We start from the raw sequence: 14152 nt of genomic DNA, 5'->3' as shown, positions 1-14152 counted from the left end.
GGGAGCTGAATCTCACTTTCCCCATTCTCTAGAAAAGAATGCACCTCTTAGGGTTGTTGCAAACAGATGAGATAATGTGGGTCAACAGATGAGCACAGTACTGGGCTCAGCACTTTATGGTAAATACTTAAGCATAGGCATTATTATTTTCAATAAAGACAGTAACAGTTCAAATGACAAACTCAACTGTTGTTTGTTGCTGTTGCTAAAAAAAAAAAGGAATAACATCAAATAAAAAAACTTCTTTTTAGTTTTAGAAGAATAGATAAAATATAAGTATACACATTTACAAATGAGCAAGGGACTTCGGGTTCAACTTTGGAAAAGAATGTCCTTTAAAACTCTAGTATGGCAAATTTTTAATTACAATAAACATATCTATTTGTAGTAAAATATAAACTACTCAAATTAACTCAAAAGGAAATAGAATACCAGATAAAATCTAATACCTCAGGATAAAACATGAAGATTGTCAAAGATTTAGCTCAAAAAAGGTTTCAACCCAAAGGATTTTTTCTAGGCAACTTCTTTTAAACTTTCAAAGAAAATAGAATTACCATTCTATTTAAGCCATTGCTGAACAGAACAAGATAAAACATTGTCTTTCCCTTTCTCAGTTATTTTGCAAAACTAGCATAAACTTGATACTAAAATATGACAGACCACAAAAATAGGATAAAAGTCAATTTCTTGTATGAATAAACATAAGAAAATCCAAAATAGAATACTAGCAACTCAATTTTACCAATGTATTCAAACAATATTCCACTATAATCAGGAATATGGTATTCTAGGAATACAGATACATCTTATTGCTAGGAAATCAGTTAATTTAATTAATCCAATTTAGTGAGCATTAGTTACCATTTACTTATTGATATTTTTTGAATATTTATTTGTAAGTACATAGTGTACCTCTAGAAGAATGCATAAGAAACCAATTAGGGTTGACTCTGGAGAAGAAAACTGAATGAAGGACAAGTAAGAGATTTCATTTTTACTATATACAATAATAACTATTCAAAACTAATATTTAAATAATTAAATCCATAAATAAGCTACTTGTCTGTCAGACTGTAATTATTAACTCATGTTTGATCTGACATATATTGTGAAGGTCATATATAATAAATTTCTAATACTCAAAAATATAAGATATTATACCATCATTATTGTATTGTGCTTATTTGTAAAATAAGTGAGCAACTAAAATGTCACTGTAAAAAGAAAAAGTTGACCCCATCACATACCTACTGATAAGCTTAGGTTTTTAGTTTTTTTTTTTTAAACATGAGATCTTTTAAAATATATATATGCCTCTTTCTTGGGTGGAGAAAGTGATAGAGAAATATTGCATCAGATTTACTACTATAGCCCTGCAGACATTATTTAGGTTGGTAGGTTCATATTGCATATTTTACTTTCTGAAACTCAAGAATAGACAAGTATAATCTTGTGCTGTGTTTTGTTTTGTTTTGTTTTGTCTGGAGACGGAGTCTCTGTTGCCCAGGCTGGAGTGCAGTGGCTCAATCATAGCTCACTGAAGCCTCTGAACTCCTGGGCTCAAGTGATCCTCCCACCTCAGCCTCCGAGGTGGCTGGGACTACAGGTGCAAGCCACCATGCTGAACTATTTTTTTTTTTTTTATTATTCCTTTTTGTATAGATGGGGTCTCACTTTGTTGCCCAGGCAGGTCACAAACTCCCACATTTAAGCAATCTTCCCACCTCAGCCTCCCCAAATGCTGGGATTACAGGCAGCAGCCACCATACTCAGCGAAGTATAATCTTAATAGGTTCTGAGTTTTATTTTCTGGGCCAAGTAAAACTCAGAATTGATATTACCCATAGTAGGATAGGGTAATTATTATAATGTGACTGAATTGTGTGAATCTATGCATGTTCTTTCATCCTTTTAAACACAAAACCCAAGTGGGATGTGTATTAATTTTCTGCTGCTGCATAATAAATTATCACAAACTCCGTGGTTTAAAGCAGTACCCATTCATTATTTCACAGTTTCTATGGGTTGAGAGTACAGGCATATCTTTTATTTTATTTTATTTTATTTATTTTTTGTGGAGACAAGGTCTTGCCATGTTGCCCAGGCTGGTCTAGAACTCCTGGCCTCAAACGATCTTCCTGCCTCGGCCTCCCACAGTGCTGGGATTACAGGTGTGAGCCCTATGGCTGGCCAGACATATCTTAACTGGGTTCTCTGCTCAGGATCTTACTATACTGAAATCAAGGTTTTAGCTAGGGCTACAGTCTCCTCTGAGGTTCAGGATCCTCTTCCAAGCTCAAGTGGCTGGCAGCTGTATTAATTTTCTTGCTGCTATAGAACTCATGACAGCTTGCGTCTTTAAGGCCACCAGGGAGAAATCTTTAAACTCTAGACCCTCTGTTAAAGGGCTTACCTGATTAAGTCAGGCCCACTTTAGTCAATCTCCCATATGATTGAACTTAAAGGCAGGGCATGGTGGCTCACACCTGTAATACTAGCACTTTGGGAGGCAGAGGCTGGTGGATCACCTGAGGTCAGGAGTTAGAGATCAGCCTGGCCAACATGGTAAAACCCCATCTCTACTAAAAATATAAAAATCAGCTGGGCATGGTGGCCCGTGCCTGTAATCCCAGCTACTCAGTAGGCTGAGGCAAGAGAATTGCTTGAACGTGGGAGGCAGAGGTTGCAGTGAGCCAAGATTGCTCTACTGCACTCCAGCCTGCCCAACGGGAGCAAGTCTCCATCTCAAAAAAAAAAAAAAAAACAGATTGAACTTAAAGTCAACAGATTAAGGATTTTAATTATATCTGCAAAAATTTCCATCTCTTTCTTATAAAGTAAGCTAATAATTAGAGAGGCACCCCACCATACTCACAGGTCCCTCCCAGACCCAAGAGGAGGACACACAGGCCATCTTAGAATCCTGCCTTCAACATTGCTATCTCACATTTCTAGAGATCATATATATCAGCTACTAAGAGCCAAGCTGGGAGTTACATAAGTTAAAAATGGTCCATGAAGTGTCCCCCAAAAAGTTCCACTCTCTGTGTATGCACAATAGATCATATTCATTTGGAGGGATATCTAGAACCATAAAAATAAATTAAACCTGAAAAAGACCTCAGAGATCCTCAAGTACTAAAATGGTGTTTCCATACAGAACATTAGCACACAATTCTAGTTACATTGTTTTCCAGTCAACAAAATGTTAAATGAGCAGTAACTAGCCATAAGTGACACCAGGGATAATGCAGCAAAACATCAAAAACTTTTAACAAAGGAAATATAAGGCACAAAATTGCAGCAATCTGAGGTCAAAAATGTGAGAGACACAGATTCTACATACCCCAGTAGAGCCTGAGGACATCATTACTTTGTAAGAGGACAGACTAATGGCAGAAAAGCTCAATTTTGTTCCATGTATCCTGGTTAAGAAAGCAAGGGTACCTGCATTGCAATTCACCCTCAGAAAAATTCTCGTCCACACGGCTGGCATCAAAAGATGGCTAAGCTTCAGTTATCCAGAAAATTAATTTACATAGACTGACTCTTTCTGCAGTTAAGTAGAGTATATGGAGCTCTAGTGTAAGATTTAAACAGTATATTTTCAGGTTAAGTAATTTAAGATGAGGAATGCAGAAAGGAGAACTTCTCAGAGGTTGAGGCCAAGAACCCGGTCATGAATGTCATTGCTTCAGAGAAGGTAACAAGCAATGACAACTGGGACAAGAAGACTAATTTCCTCCTCAGCCTGGAAGATATATTGCAGCAGAGGGTAGTTTGGGGCAAAACTCAGCAGTTGACTTTTGAGAGAAAGGCATGAGTAACTGCCAAACTGTGAGACTTGGCTGCAGACCCTGGGGGCTCAAGCCCAATCCTCTGTTGTCATGCAACCCCCCGTTCTCACACAGCATTGCTTTCCCAGACCTCCAAATCTGGATCATCTGCTCTTTTGGATGCCCAAGAGATGAAGAAAAAGAGACTGACTTCTCTGTTATTATGTATTTGCACTTTCTGATGTTCCTATTGTACTTCTGCCCAACAAAGAGGTGGTAAAATTATTCTCAGGCAAAGTGAGAAGTTCAGAGGAGTAAGAAATAACAGGTATTAAAAGATGTTAGGCTGAGCACGGTGGCTCACATCTGTAATCCCAGCACTTTGGGAAGGCGAGGCAGGAGGATAGCTTGAGCTCAGGAGTTCGAGAACAGTCTGGGCAACACAGTGAAACCCTGTCTCTACAAAAAAAAATAATAATAATAATAACAAACATTAGTCAGGTGTGGTGATATATACCTGTAGTCCCAGCTACTTGGGAGGCTGAGGTGGGAAGGATCGCTTGAGCCCTAGAGGCGGAGGTTGCCGTAGGTAATTGCGCCACTGCACTCTAGCCTGGACAGACAGAGCAAGACTCTGTCTCAAAAAACAAAAAACAAAAACAAATACAAAAAAAAAAATTAAACAACTCCAGCTGCTAACACAACATGCACATCGGAAACAGGTCACCATACTATGATTTCCTAATGCTCAAAGATACATTTACAAAATGAATTCTACTAAAAGAAAAAGTATTACTTGTGCACTTTTGACTTAATGTGTCCAAAACTGAGCTCTTACTCTTCCTTCCCAAAGGTACTCTTTAACACTCTTCCTTCATCTCCATACATGACAATGCTATCCTTGCCATGAATCTTGGAGTCACTTTGACTCTCACACACACATCTGATTTATCAGCAAATTGGCTTCAGAATCTACTCATCACCATCTCCACTTCTGTCTCTCTGACCCATGTTGCCAATGGACCATTTCTCACCTGGATCACTGCAGGAGCCTTCTCAAGGGTCTTTCCACATCAGGCCTTACTCCTCCTCTGCCTCACAGCAACCCAAGCAATCCTGCTAAGTAAACTAGAGATTGTCATTCCTGTTACCAGAATCTTCTAATGGCTTCCCATTTCAGTCCATGGAAAAGCCACTGTCCTTACAAGAGCTTACAAGGCCCTACCCCTGCACCCCATCCACCTATTTCTGTTACTTCAACTCCTACAACTGTATGCCCTCCTCTGTCACTGTTCAGACCACACTGGCCTTCTTACAGGTGAGTTTGTACCCTGGGACCTTAGTGCCTGCTGTGTCCTCTGCCTGGAATGCCCTTCCCCAAGATATCACTTCCATCAAGTTAGGTAAAACAACCCCCAGCCCCCAGCCCCACACTCAGCAAATAGCATGTTCTCACTGAGGTCTTCCCTGGCTTCCCTCTCTGAAATCAGAAGTCTAAATCCCATACCTCCCTCCCTGCTTTACTTTTCTCCTTAACTCTCGGCACTATTCATTTGAATCACATCTTCTATCTGTTGTCAGACTTATTTTGTCTGTTCTGTTCCCTGCTATATCCTCAAAGTCTAGACCAGTGCCTGGCACATGGAACACATTCAACAGATACTTGTTGGAAGGATGAATTAATACAGGGCACTGAGGGGACATGGCAAGTATGAAACTCCTTTGTGGTCTGGTCTCTGACTCACTATGAAGCCACATTCTGCCCTGCTCAGGGCCCTTCCACACCAGCTATGCCCCAACACACCACAAACTCTGTACTCTCCAGGGCTCTGAATATGCTCATCCTGCTGCCTGGGATTTCTGACTCTCTTTTTTTTTTTTTTTTTTTGAGATGGGGTCTCACTCTGTCACCCAGGCTGGAGTGCAGTGGCGTGTCTCAACCCACTGCAACTTCCGCCTCTTGGGTTCAAGCGATTCTCATGCATCAGCCTTCCAAGTAGCTGGGATTACTGGGATTACAGGCATGCGCCACTATGCCCAGCTAATTTTTGTATTTTTAGCAGAGATGGAGTTTCACCATGTTGGCCAGGCTGGTCTTGAACTAATCTCAAGTTATCTGCCCATCTTGGCCTCCCAAAGTGCTAAGATTACAGGCATGAGCCACTGCACCCAGCCTCACTCTCTTTTTTTTTTTTTTTTTTTTTTTTTGAGACGGAGTCTCACCCTGTTGCCCAGGCTGGAGTGCAATGGTGCAATCTTGGCTCGCTGCAACCTCCCACTCCCGTTCAAACGATTCTCCTGCCTCAACCTCCAGAGTAGCTGGGATTACAGGCACACGCCACCACGCCAAGCTAATTTTTTTATTTTTAGTAGAGAGAGGGTTTCACCATGTTGGTCAGGACGGTCTCAATCTCCTGACCTTGTGATCCGCCCACCTCGGCCTCCCAAACTGCTGGGATTACAGGCGTGAGCCACCCTTTCCAGCCTCTCTTTTTTCAATCACTGTTATTTTTATCCTTATTTAGTTCACTACTATACTTACTTTCTCTTGAGTTGATTGGCCATCTGGTGTCAGTTCTTTTGTCAATTGATTTAACAAAAATGTGTCAGGCTGTAAAGACACAAAGATACACTGTTCTGAGCTCTTAAGATATTGGCATCCACATTCCCTGCCCTCAAAAAGTTAAAGGTTTAGACAGACAAGAAAACAAGTTACACATAATAATTACAAATTGTGAAAAATACTGTGAAGGAAATAAAGAGAAGGTATTGAGACAGGATAACTGTTGACCTTGACGCCCTTTGTGGGCGGGAACTGGAGAGGCTCCTTTCACTCAGCCCACTGTCGGCCACTCCTCCCAAGAGGGTGACTGCGAGCAAGTGAGTGCAGCAACCGAAGACGAACGCTGGAACTGGCCCATTACTCCTCTCTGGCAGAAGCACACTCTGTGCAGGCCCTGTAGCAGCATCCAAGCCCCTGCCCTCTCCGCACGCACACGGGCATCCAGGAAGAATCAGGCCACAAGAACGAATAGAAGGGTGGTTGGTGTATGCAGAGGATTTTACTAGGCAATATAAGTGCCTCTCAGCAGGATAAGGAATTGGAAAGGGGATGGGTGTGGGAAGAAGGTGATCTTTCCATGAAGCCACACTGACTGAAGTTAGCCACATCTATCCATAGTCTTGATGCTCAGCAGCTTGTACCCCCACCGCTCCGCTGCTTGTGTTGCGCTGGTAGTTGAAGTCTTTTTATGTCAACAGGATAGGGGCGTGGCAGGCCAAAAAAGTAACATTTGGGCAGAAAAACAGGGTCAGCTATTTTCACTTAGGGCAGTGGTTCCAGGCTTAAGGGTGGGGGGTGGGGGTGGTTTAGCCAGGAGCCCAGGTGTTCTGTATCAGTATGACAGAGAATAATGGAAATAGTAGTACTTTATTAGTGTACTCAGTGAGGGTGTCTATGAAAAACACATAAGGATCAGAAGGTGCTGACAATGTTGAACTTTACCGGAGCCCTGTGCTCCTGGAACACAGCAATCGTTAAGAAGTCTCCCCAACTTTCTGTGTTCTAGAAATGGCTAACTGAAATGAACCACCATTCCCTATATGACTTAGACAAGACACTGCCAACTCTTTCTCATGATTCCTACAAGACTGTAGATGATTCCTTTGTTTACCTGTGAAAAGGTCAAACCCAGACTTTTCCCCTTTAAACTGAGCCTGCAAATAAGATCAGACAGACACCTTCTAACTTTACTCTTTGTCTCACGGATAATTAGCTGAGATTAGGTTTGTCCTCATGAAACTAACTAGACACAGAAATAAACAATCCCAACTTTAAATTTACTCCACCTATAACTTGTCTACTCTTCCCTATAAAAATCTAAGACAAGGCCAGGTGTGGGGGCTCATATCTGTAATCCCAGCACTTTGGGAGGCCAAGGTGGGCAGATCACTTGAGGTCAGGAGTTTGAGACCATCCTGGCCAACATGGTGAAACCAGCCTCTACTAAAAATACAAGAAAATCAGCCGGGTATGGTGGCAGGTGCCTATAATCCTAGCTACTCAGGGGGCTGAGGCAGGAGAATTGCTTGAACTCAGGAGGCGGAGGTTACAGTGAGCTGAGATCACACCACTGCACTCCAGCCTGGGCGGCAGAGCAAGACTCTGTCTCAAAAACACAAACAGACAAAAAAAAAAATCTAAAACAAAACTATCCTGCTAGATACACTGTAGTAAGCTGAATAATGGCCCCTAAAGATATCCAGGTCCTAATCCCTGAAATCTGTGAATTTTACCTTATACGGAAAAAGGGCTTTTGCAAATGTGATTAAGAATCTTGAGATGAGGCAATCATCCTGGATTATCTGGCTAGGTCCTAAATATAAGCACAGGTTTTTTTTTTAATTTAAATTTTATTTTACTTTATTTTATTTTAAATTCTGGGATACATGTACAGGATGTGCAGGTTTGTTACATAAGTAAACACTTGCCATGGTGGTTTACTGCACCAATCCACCCATTACCTAGGTATTAAGCACCACGTGCATAAGCACAAGTATCTTTGTAAGGGGGAAGCTGAGGGACATTCGACTATAAGCAGAAAATCATGTGATGGAAGCAGAGAGAAGCAGGGTCAGATAAAAGATGCTACACTGCCGGTTTTGAAGATTAAGGGGCCATGAGCCAAGGAATGCAGCTCTAGACATGGGAAAAAGCAAGAAAACAGATTCTCCCTTAGAGAATCTGCATCTCTCCAGAGGCAATATGGCACCAGAGACACCTTGATTTTTAAATTCTAGCCTCCAGAACTGTAAGAGAATCAATTTCTATTGTTTTAAGTCACAATTTTGTGATGATTTTTTACAGCAGTAATAGAAAATAAATACATTAATCTTCAAATCTGGGGTGTTTTCCCTATTGCAATAGCCAAAATAAAATCAATCTCCTTACTTATTCGGTTTTTGTCTTTGATGGTGCTACCCATGTGAAGAATAGAGAGTAGAACAGACCAGGCAGAATGAACACCATGGGCAAAAGCCCCCAGGCAAGAGAGGACTTGAGATGTTCTGGAACCTAGGAAATGAGTGTGACTCAAGAGAAAGTTGAACAATAACAGTCTGATCATGCAGGGCCTTGGGCCATGACAGGGAATTGGGGATTTATTATATGTGTGATGGGAAACCTTTAGAAGATTTTAAGCCATAAAGGGTGAAAGCAAGGAAGTTAGTTAATAGTCCCGGTAGCCAGGTGTGGTGGCTCACGCCTGTAATCCCAGCACTTTGGGAGGCTGAGGCGGGCAGATCACGAGGACAGGAGATAGAAACCATCCTGGACTACATGGCGAAACCTCGTCTCTACTAAAAATACAAAAATTAGCCGGGTGTGGTGTTGCGTGCCTGTAGTCCTAGCTACTTGGGATGCTGAAGCAAGAGAATGGCTTGAACCTGGGAGGCGGAGGTTGCAGTAAGCCAAGATTGCACCACTGCACTCCAGCCTGGTGACAGAACAAGACCTCTATCTCAAAATAAAAACAAAAACAAAACAAAACAAAACAAAAAACCAGTCCCGGTAAGAGATGATGGTGGCCTCAGAATGCGAGAATAATTTAGATTTGTTTAGATACAGAATTAGTAGGGCTGGATGAACCAGATTCTGTCTTTGTGTGGATCACAGTAGGAAACAGAGAACACAGTCAAATTAGGATAACTTGAGGAGGGTTTACTGAAGGGACTATTCATAAAGATGTGGGCAAGAGATGGAAACCCAAAACCACAAGGGAGAGTCCAGTACCTACAAGCTGGGAATAATGCGATGCTCTTCCCTTCGCCAGGTCAGAAGAGAAAAGGGGAGAACATCATTTCTAGAGCTTGGAAGACAGGGCAACTTGACAAGAGCAGTGGTGTTCAGTACAGGTATAACGCCCACCTGACCTTACCCGCCCTTCTCCCTCTGGTCTCCTGCTGGGGCTCTCCATTGTCCTAACCCAAATGGAAGCCAGAAGACAAAGGAGCTTGTTGGTGATGCCCATACAGGTCAGCATCACCTGGGCAGAGAACAAGGTGTAAAGGGACAGAGAGTGGGTGGGCCTGGAGGGAACAAAGAAAGGTGTGTTAGGGATAGTCCAATTATTACAATTTACTAAAAGAAAATGCAGAGGCTTGAATTTTCTACATGATTTCCTTAATACTCAGTTTCACCTAGCCTATGCCTATAGGCACAGAAATAATGAACTCTCACCTTCCTGACTTTTTTTTTTTTGAACATTTACAACTGCTCTTTTGTCCTAAAGGCAATCAGGAAAGAAAGTGATTAAAACACTTATGAAGATTAATAATGCTGTCTTCAAAGTTCAGTGGAAAAATTATTTTGGTAAAATTCTAAAATTTGAGAAAACATTTCTATAGGAGAACTGGATAATACCCACTTTGGACTAAAGAGAATTGAGTTTGTGCAGTCTATTAAGTAAAGGTTGTTTCACCGGGGCAGAATACGGAATCATAATCACCCAAAACCACAAGCGGAATTCATACATCTCCCTGCACAGATACCCATATTTTGCCATTGCTTAAGTTTCCTTTTTGTTGCTGTTGTTATTACTCTGGAAGATAATTCAATTCATATTGCACATTTCCTCACAGAAAATTTGAATCTTATGAATATAAAAATCATGGACTTGGCCCAATTTTATTTTAATCAGTTTTTCAGTTTCCTAATTCAGGATTAGCTTCCCAGTATATATGCAGACGTTTAGTAACAAGTGCAACAGTGTGCACATTAAAATATGGAGAGTTTCAGCAGCAATTTGAGTTATAGTAATTACTGGGTTTGTTTACACAGGCATAGATGAAAAGTATAACCTTTTTCTTTTTTTTTAATTTGGAAAAATCATGTGCTACCAGTAGAAAAAATTATACAATCGTTGTATAATGTCATGGAGGAAATCAGGTGCAACCAATGAGACTGAGAAATAAAGAGATCAAAATCATATAAGGTAGTGTCTTAACTAGGCATCCTTTCTCCTGGAATTACCCCCAATAGTAGAGAAAGGCTCTCACAGGCATATTCTGCTCAGAATGATTGCCACAACCTTCACCAGCACCCAAATCACCTACCCAGTGGACACCAGGATCTCCATTTACCAATTCCAGTGCAATCCCAAAGCCATCTTCTACTGCGCTTTGGCAATCATTCATCATATCTTGTTCCCTGGCCCCATTTGCTCCATCTGGGAAATCAGACTGATTGAGATGGGGTTTGTAAAGGGGAAGGAGAGAAGAGGGAGGAAAATGCCCTCTCTGCCACCCTAGCAACTGGGAGCCAACAAGAGAGGCACTAGTGTTCTTGGGGAAGGTGGGAAAGTAAGTCCATCCCTGGGGACACTCAGATCAGGCCTGCATTTGAAAGGCTTATTGATACCAGATCTGAAAGCTCTCCCAAGACACTCAGATTACTGCTTTCATGACTACAGGGCTGTTTCTCTAAAGGCAGCAAGCAGGCATACAGAGACCTTCACAAGTCTTACAATGATTAAAAAGGGGTAAAATTACCCAAATCACCAATAATTCATCTCAATATCTTCTTCCACCTATTCTACCCTATTTCCATATCAAATTGACTTACTGAGCCATCAATTCCGCTAAAGGGGAAGTCCTATTTATTGTTTAAAATATCTGTTTTAGGTCTTGTGGTAGACAGAAAAATGGCCTTCAAAGATGTCCACACTCAGATCCCCAGAACTATGAATATTATTACCTTACATGGCAAAGGTGACTTTGCAGATGTGATTAAGGTCACCAACCTTGAGATGGGGAGATTATCCTGGATAATCTGGGTGGTGCCACTCTAATCACATGAGTCTTGAAACAGAAGAAACTTTCTCAGCTGTGGACATAGAACCAGAGAGGTGGCAGTGGCAGCACGAGAAGAATGCAACCTGCTGCGTTGGCGAGGAAGATGGAAGAAGGAGGTCACAAAGCATGGAATGCAGGCAGCCCAGCAGCTGGGAAAAGCAAGAAAATGGATCTCCCTCAGAGCCTCTAGAAGGGAGGGCAGCCTTCCCAACATCTTAATTTTAGTCCAGTGATACCCATGTTGGACTTCTGACCTAAAGAACTGCAAGGTAAGAAGTTTGTATTGTTTAAGCCATCAAGGCTGTGGTAATTTGTTACAGCAGCCACAGGAAATTTGGACTGTGTAGTCTTCATCACCTCAAGCTTGGATTAGCACAATAGAAAATTTCCAGTCTCCCAAGCCTCCAGCTTCTTAGTCTCCAGGTCATCTTAGAAAATCTCATTCCACTAAACTCTTCTCAAATATTACTCTACTCATTCTACTCCCCTGTCCAAGAGCCTACAAATGGCAATTTTTCAAACTAAGCACCTCTGAACATCAGAAGATCTGTGGTGTCCTCTTTGGGCCTGCCAAGGGGGAAAGATGGGAGGCTCACCATGCACCTATTTTAATAGCAAAAGTTCTGCTCTAACTGTTCTACACTGTGTACTTCAGAATAAAATTAGGCTGAAAGAATGGGTTCCATTGCTTTACAAGTATTTGACCTATAGCATTAAATATAAACTTCTCGGCTCAATTTTTAAGGCCTGCACAATCTCACCCTACTCTATTCCTCTAGTCTATGAACTCCTTTAGTCCCCAAAAGTAATCTTTCACATCAATCACAACAATTTACTCACAATACCTACAAATAGTTATGTTCCTATTGATACCCACACCCTGAAGGGTGCAAATACTGAAGCTTAAAATCATTCGGTCTTCTCTCACCTCAGAGAAAGACTTTTTTTTTTTTTTTTTTTGAGACGGAGTCTCGCTCTGTCGCCCAGGCTGGAGTGTGGAGTGCAGTGGCGCGATCTGGGCTCGTTGCAAGCTCCGCCTCCCGGGTTCACGCCATTCTCCTGCCTCAGCCTCCCCAGCAGCTGGGACTACAGGCGCACGCCACCACGCCCAGCTAATTTTTTGTAGTTTTGGTAGAGATAGGGTTTCACTGTGTTAGCCAGGATGGTCTCATGAGCTACCACACCCGGCCCAGAGAAAGCCTTTCTATTCACCTCCAAACCTTTTTATACCAAGAAACCAACCCAACTTCCCTATTCCCTCCCTGCCAAGTAAAGTCTACCTCTTCTACTCCAGGGAGCATTTACAGGTTAAGTATCCCTTAACTGAAATGCTTGAGACCAAAAGTGTTTCAGATTTTGAATTTTTTCAGATTCTGGAATATTTGCATATACATAATGAGTTATGTTGGGGATGAGACTCATGTCTAAAGGTAAAACTCCTCACCTATGTTTCATATACATCTTATACACATAGCCCGAAGGTAATTTTATACAGTATATTAAATAATTTTGTGTATGAAGCAAGGTTTGTGCATATATGAAGTTAATGTACATTGAACCATCAGAAAGCAAAGGTATCACTATCTCAGCCACCCATATGGACAGTCACCTGTTGTTTGGCATCACCATCATTCCTGACTTTGAATTGATATGCAACCAATAAGCAATCATTTTCTTATACTTATTCACATATAAGTACTTAGTAAAAAATAGACATACCACTAATATGGTGAAAAAATGTGTTCAGGGTAACTAAGTGACACAATAGCACCACCAGAACACCTGTATCATCCATTAAACAACAGCAATCACAAACAATGACAGGCTCTCAGTTTCCACCTACAATTCTGTGTTTTGATTGAAAAGTTACTGTGCACTGTAACCCCTTGGGAATGGTGAATAAACAGTGTGTTTTGTGTCTAAGTCTTGATTGCAACCAATTGCATGAGGTCAGGTGAGGAATTTTCCACTTGTGGTGTCATTTGGTGCTCAAAAAGTTTAAGATTTTGGAGCATTTTGGATTTTCAGATTAGGGATGTACAACTCACAGAGCTACAGGGAGTCACTGTGTATGCCAAGCGAATGCCTCTCCTATCTCATGAGTCACTTTCCTCCAGCTTATTTGACAGTCAATTTCTTTTAAGGTCTAGTTCTACATTGTTGCCTAGTTTCTTCTCAGAACCACTCCTGTTTAGTCCCTGTAAGTCTCCAAACCCCGACTCAGATGGGGCCTCTGATCACTTCTGTTGATTACTGGGGGGATTCTAAGATTTCCTTTAACACAATGTCGTCATCATCAGGTTAAAATCAGAGGAGGTGTGATCCTTGGAGAGAATACTCCCATTCTCTGCTTTATCCCTTCTTAGCCTAAAACACCACTAACTTTGTATGCAACATGCTTTAATGAAGGTTTGTAACAACTGAAAGGATCATAATGTAGATCAAAAGCAAAAATGGAAAGAAAAAGTAAAACTGGATGTCAAATTTGACTGGAAACAAAGATCAAGGTGAAATGTTACAAC

The 14152-nt window shown here is 41.4% G+C and overlaps 1 long non-coding RNA gene across 2 annotated transcripts in view; it reads right to left on the bottom strand.

The window, feature by feature from the left end:
• Window positions 1-14152, bottom strand: part of LOC129482738 (uncharacterized) — an 86952-nt gene that overhangs the window by 64626 nt on the left and 8174 nt on the right. For both annotated transcript variants that reach the window (XR_008657801.2, XR_010121232.1), the window contains exon 2: window positions 6322-6390. This is a non-coding gene — a long non-coding RNA (uncharacterized lncRNA). The remainder of the gene's footprint in view (window positions 1-6321; window positions 6391-14152) is intronic.

This window comes from Symphalangus syndactylus, chromosome 5 (assembly GCF_028878055.3).
Source record: "Symphalangus syndactylus isolate Jambi chromosome 5, NHGRI_mSymSyn1-v2.1_pri, whole genome shotgun sequence".
In the NCBI taxonomy this organism is placed as follows: Eukaryota; Metazoa; Chordata; class Mammalia; order Primates; family Hylobatidae; genus Symphalangus; species Symphalangus syndactylus.
The sequence above is the reverse complement of the archived record's forward strand: the minus strand, read 5'-3'. Positions and strand labels throughout refer to the sequence as shown.